Here is a 5,651-nt window from a genome sequence, read left to right as displayed (position 1 = left end):
CTGGCCCCAGGACCACCTGCACACCTAAGAGTGGATTGAATTACAACACGGACACATCCACACAGAGCAGTTGCTCTTTGAAGCTGGTGTGCACATACCTGCCCTGCCTCTCCTTTGCACCCTTCACAGTTTCACGCCATTCCTGCAGCTACAGGGGCCCCACTGGCCTGTGAGCAGCTGGAAAGCTCTCTGGCCCAGTATGTGCACCTCACCTGATGCTTATGGAAGCCACACAGCACATGTGCGCACTAATAAACAGGAAAGCACCTCCCCCAGGATTGCTCTAGGCCTCAAAGGGATTGATCAGATCCTCGCAGCAGTGCGGTACGTGTACAGCAACCCGGGATAACTCTTCGGCACGGTCAGCCTAAATCTTGATACATGCTTTTCTCCAGAAGCAAAAAGAAAGCTGTCATCAGTGAGCCCCAGAGGCTGTGAGCTGCCCTCATCACAGGCCTGCATCTGGTCCCCTACATAGAACCATGTCCTCAGCACAGTGGTCCACATGCCCATCTGCTCATCGTGGCCAGCTAACATGTTGACCTTAGAGGTCCAGCTGCCTGGTGCAGAGGCCAGGCAGTTATCTGCCTAGCAGATGGGCAGAAGTGCCCAGCCTGTACCTAGGGCACTGTGAGTGGATGGCCTTGGTTAGGTAAGATGCAGCCTCTGAGGCTGGCAGCCGAGGCACTTCATGTGGCTGAGGATTGGTGTTGGCCTTTGGTGGTACTTGGGCCATAAGTGGTGGCAGGGCTCAGCTGCTAGTGGCGGTCACCACGTACTGATGACAGAGTAGCCAAGGCACGAATACATGCACCTCTAAAAACCACAGGTACCCCTAGGCAGTGCCAGGCAATGACATTGGGACGTAGTGTGGAAAGAGAAGCAGGGGACTTTGGGATACTCAAAACAGGGTCCTGTCCCCCTGTAGGCAAAGACAGGAGGGGCAGCAGAGGTATGTGTCTTCCAATTTCTACTCTGAGCTATACAATGTCCCCAAGTTCTCTCTCTTGGCTCAGGGACAGAGGGCTGCCTTGCCCTCCTGGAAGTCCACCCCAGCTTCTCCTTCAGTCAGGCCATGTGTTATGTGCACAGCAGAGGCCCTTCCTTTAGATCTCAAACAGGTGACCTGGAGGCAGCAGCCCTGCTAAGGGCTTTTATGTCTCTTTTAAGGGCAGGGCCTTCCTGACATTGCGGCATGATTTCTGTTTCCTGTGTTCTCCCATTAAAACTGGGATTCCTCAATAGAAAGCGCTCAGCAGTGGGTGAGTACTTTCTACTGTGTCTGGATCAGGCCTCAGAACAAACACCAAGGCCTGATGTTTACCTATGGACACTTGCTTCAATCTGCCTCACTTCTGTCTTCCTCAGGAAGAGCAGAGAGAGAGTGCATCATGCAACACTGAGCCGCCTTTCCCTTACCTCTAGGTGCTGGGGCCAGCTGTCTTGTCAGGATGGTTGGTCTTCACTTACCTAGAGGCCCTCCCTCAAGATTCTGCCCTTGCTTCCAGCCTTGACCCCCATTCCAGACTGCAGGATGTTGTCTGGGGGTCTGATAGGATCTACACTACTCGGAGAAGGGGCCAGAGGCAAGGCTGTTAGGAGGGGACTGAGTGTCTGTGGTTTCCAGGATGGCAGTTCCTAGCAAGGCTATGCCTAGATTTCCCTAGAGCAGCCTCAGGTGTCTCTCTGCCTCCTCCTACGTCCAACCCCACAACTGCCAGCTTCCCAAACTATGACTAGAGGCGGAGGACACAAGGGTGTTTGTCCTTTAGGCCAGGTAAAAGCCCCTAATTGGTGTCCAAAATCTAGCAACAACTTCTGGAGGGATGAAAAAGGAAGAAGGAGGAAGAGGAGATGGTCAGAGGAGAATCGGAAGTCCAAAGCTAAGGTCATTCACTTAGTTCCACAGCTGTCAGAGCCTGGCCTGGCTAGAGAAGCTTAGCTGTCCAGAAGCAGACAGTGACAATGGGGCTTGGGAGCAAAGGGTATACAGCGCTCTGGGCTTTTAGCAGGCCAGGTTCGAGAGTGTACCTCCAAATCCCTTCCCTGGAAACACTGGGGGCCCTGGGATCTTAGTGGGGGCAAGTTTAAGGGTGTCCCTCTAAACCCCTTCCCCAGAAACATTGGGGACCATATGGCATTGCTGCTGCAGATGCCGAATGAGGACTGTGGGGCTCAGCCTTTCCTGTCTCACAGAGGTCATCCTGGGATACTGCTACAGGGAGAGCCTTGCCTGATATCAAGTTACTATGTGTTAAGGTTTTTCTTTTTCATCAAGGTCATTCCCGTGAACAGGAATTCTACAGAACCATAGGAGAAATTTATCCCTTCCCAAGGCCCAGCCACCTGAAGGTCAACCTGGAGAGAGTGTGGTCAGTTTCAGGTTTAAACGGCACAAAAGTAACAGCAGGAGAGGTCCAGGTTAAAGTGGCACGCTGTGAGTGTGAACATGTGACCCACAACCCAGCCACATCCTCCGAGCTAATTATTTCTGATATTTCTGATGATGAGAATTTCCCACTCCACCAAGAATGGCCCATCTTTTTGCAAATGAGGCTTCACCTTTCAGGTTATGGTAAAACAAAACTTCTGGATGCATCTTACATACAGTGCCTGGGACGTGTTTGGGGTGGTGTCCATCCAAGGTGTAGCTCCCTCTCAGGCCGCTCTGTGAGCTTGGTGGAACTGTGGATCCTGGGAATGCAGGGCGGCTTCCAGACCCAGGCTTCTGGCATGTGACAGAGTGAGAACCATTCCTACACTTGACCCCTGGTGTGACCTGCCCTTTTGGAGATTTGGAAGTTCTCCACATCGTGTTAAGACAGTTCATGATATCATGCCTAGACAGGCCTGTTTGTCAAGCTACTGCCTCCTCTCCTCCAGGGCCTGTCTGTCAGCCCTCACTGTTCTCCTATGGCCGTCTCTGCTCATTTTCCCTCAGGCTATCATTATCTAGATGTTTGACTTTTGTGACAAAATTTGTAATTAAAAAAATTTACTTATTTTCTTCCTTTTTGCATTCTTTTATAGTACTTTTTAGAAGACATTTTCAAGTTGACTTTCTAAGTTGATTTTGTTAAGCCTTTGGGTTGTTGTTGTTTTGTTTTGTTTTTATACCAACGAGAAAAACAGCATTATTTATTTAGAGATTTCCTGTGTCTCCGTTTTCTTCTGCCTTCCTGGGCTCCAGTTCGAGTGATCTGTGCTAGTATGTATAAGGTTGGCCTATGACCCTGAGGCCTAACAACTGGTGCTGCAAAGCAAGGCTCAGCAGGGGGAACAGTGTCTACCAGCTTTCTGCCCTCCTGGAGGATGGGGTGGGAACTGGGTATCTCTTTAAGAACTTCAGCTGTAGCATAGAGCCTGTTATGATTTGGATGATAGGGCTGTGTACTGGAATCGTAGCTTCTGGAGTGAGTGGCTCTGCTGAGGCACTAGTAAGAGGTGGGACTCGGGGCTGGAGAGCTGGTTTAGCAGTTAAGGGCACTGGTTGCTTCCCCAGAGGTCCTAAATTCAATTCCCAGCAACCACAGGTGGCTCATAACCATCTGTAATGTGATCTGACGCCCTCTGCTGACATGGTGGTGTACATGCAGACAGAGCACACACATACATAAAAATCAATCAATCAATCAATCAATCAATCTTTAAAAAAAAGTGCAGGACATCTTAGTGAGGCTGCAGTGGTCCGTACTAGTCTCTGAGTTTCGCCATGCCATCCAAAGACGACGAGAAGAAGAAAGATGCCAGAAAGTCAGCCAAAAAAAGACAAAGACCCAGTAAATAAATCTGGTGGCAAGACCAAAAAGAAGAAGTGGCCCAAAGACAAAGTTCAGGACAAGCTGAACAATCTCGTCCTGTTACATACGACAAACTCTGTAAGGAAGTTCCCAACTATAAGCTTATTACTCCAGCTGTGGTCTCTGAGAGACTGAAGATCTGAGGTCCCTTGGCTAGGGCAGCCCTTCAGGAGCTGCTTAGTAAAGGACTTATCAAGCCGGTTTCAAAGCACAGAGCCCAAGTAATTTACACCAGAAACACAAAGGAGACGCCCCAGCTGCTGGTGAAGATGCATGAACAGGTTCAATCAGCTGTACATTTGGGAAAATAAAACTTTATTGAATCAAATGAAAAAAAAAAGTGTGACTTGGTTTCTGGGATTGAGTTAGTTGTAGTACAGCTATCGTGTGTGTGTTCGTGTGTGTGTGTGTGTGTGTGTGTGTGTGTGTGTCCCTGCACTCTCCTGTCTGCTTCTCTATGATGATGTTGTGGCATAGACTGCAGAAACCCTCCCCAGAAAGGTCAAACAATGGCGCTGGTGGAACTTGTCATTTCAGCCTTCAAAGCTAACCTGAGTGACACTTCTTTTTCTTTGTAAGTGCCCAGCCTCATCCTTAGCTTTTCTGTCAGCTCACCCTGTCCCCTGCAAGGCCTCCTGAGATATTGCTTTCATCTTGGTTGTTCAAAAGAATGTGGCTTCTGGCTCCTGAGTCCTCCTGGGTCCCATGACTATCTTGACATGTTCTTGAATTTGTAGTTTTTGAAGTCAGTGCCAGACCTCTTGCTTCCAAGTCTCCAGCCTCCTAATGGCTCTGTCACTATCACTCCTGTCTTAGAATTTTTCTTCACTTTAAAGTAGAGGCAATAAATGTTTTCCAATCTGTTTTTTTTTTTTTTTTGGGGGGGGGACATAAGCATCATTTTAAAAATAAATTATCTGTTGGAACATAACTGGTCCATGGTAAGTACACAAAACGTAAGTGCCTATGCCCCCGTGAACTTACCGTGGGGTCTCAATAGAAAACATCTGCCTTAGTGAGGGTTCTATTGCTGTGAAGAGATGCCACAACCATGGCAACTCTATAAAGGGAAGGACTTACCTGGGGCTGGCCTACAGTTTGGAGGTTTAGACTATTATCATCATGGTGGGAAGCATGGCAGCACATAGGGAGACATGGTGCTGGGGAAGGAGCTGAGATCTACAAGCAGCAGGAGACTGTGTGCTACACTGGGCATAGTTTGAGCATATGTAACCTCAAAGCTTGTTTACACAGTGATGAACTTCCTCCAGCTAGGCCTCACCTCTTTATAGTGTCACTCCCTATGGCCAAGCATTCAAACATGTGAGTCTGTGGGGGCCGTACCTATTCAAACCACACCAGCATTCCAGCACCACAAAGTTTCCAAATGTCTTCCATGCAATGCGCTTATCTGTGACATCCACCATGTGGCTAAGAGTGCCCGTGCTCAGTCCTTTGTTACTCTGTGAATGCAGTGTCTTCTCCATCCTATTGCTGTGAACGCGTGAGAGTCTTTTGTCACTGAAGTTAAATTTGACAATTTCAGGTGGGTGTGGTGGCACCCACCTTTACTCCCAGAGGCAGGAGGATCTTTGTGAGTTCAAAGATAGCTGATCAACATAGTGAGTTCTAGGCCAGTCAGAGATGCACAATGAGACTTTACCTAAAAAATGGAATAAGTAAGTAAGTAAGTAAATAAATAAAAGTTGCCAATCTCTTATTTATTCTTTGTACCTTTAAAAAGATTTGTTTTGCTGGGCAGTGGTGACGCACGCTTTTAATCCCAGCACTTGGGAGGCAGAGGCAGGTGGATTTCTGAGTTCGAGGCGAGCCTGGTCTACAGAGTGAGTT

General features: G+C 48.5%; 1 pseudogene; it reads left to right on the top strand.

Moving 5' to 3' along the window:
- Nucleotides 1-3,712: 3,712 nt before the first annotated feature.
- Nucleotides 3,713-4,122, top strand: LOC117711944 (small ribosomal subunit protein eS25 pseudogene; annotated as a pseudogene).
- Nucleotides 4,123-5,651: the final 1,529 nt, after the last annotated feature.

The sequence above is a fragment of the Arvicanthis niloticus genome, chromosome 6, assembly GCF_011762505.2.
Source record: "Arvicanthis niloticus isolate mArvNil1 chromosome 6, mArvNil1.pat.X, whole genome shotgun sequence".
NCBI lineage: Eukaryota > Metazoa > Chordata > Mammalia > Rodentia > Muridae > Arvicanthis > Arvicanthis niloticus.
This window is presented reverse-complemented; position numbering and strand designations above follow the sequence as displayed.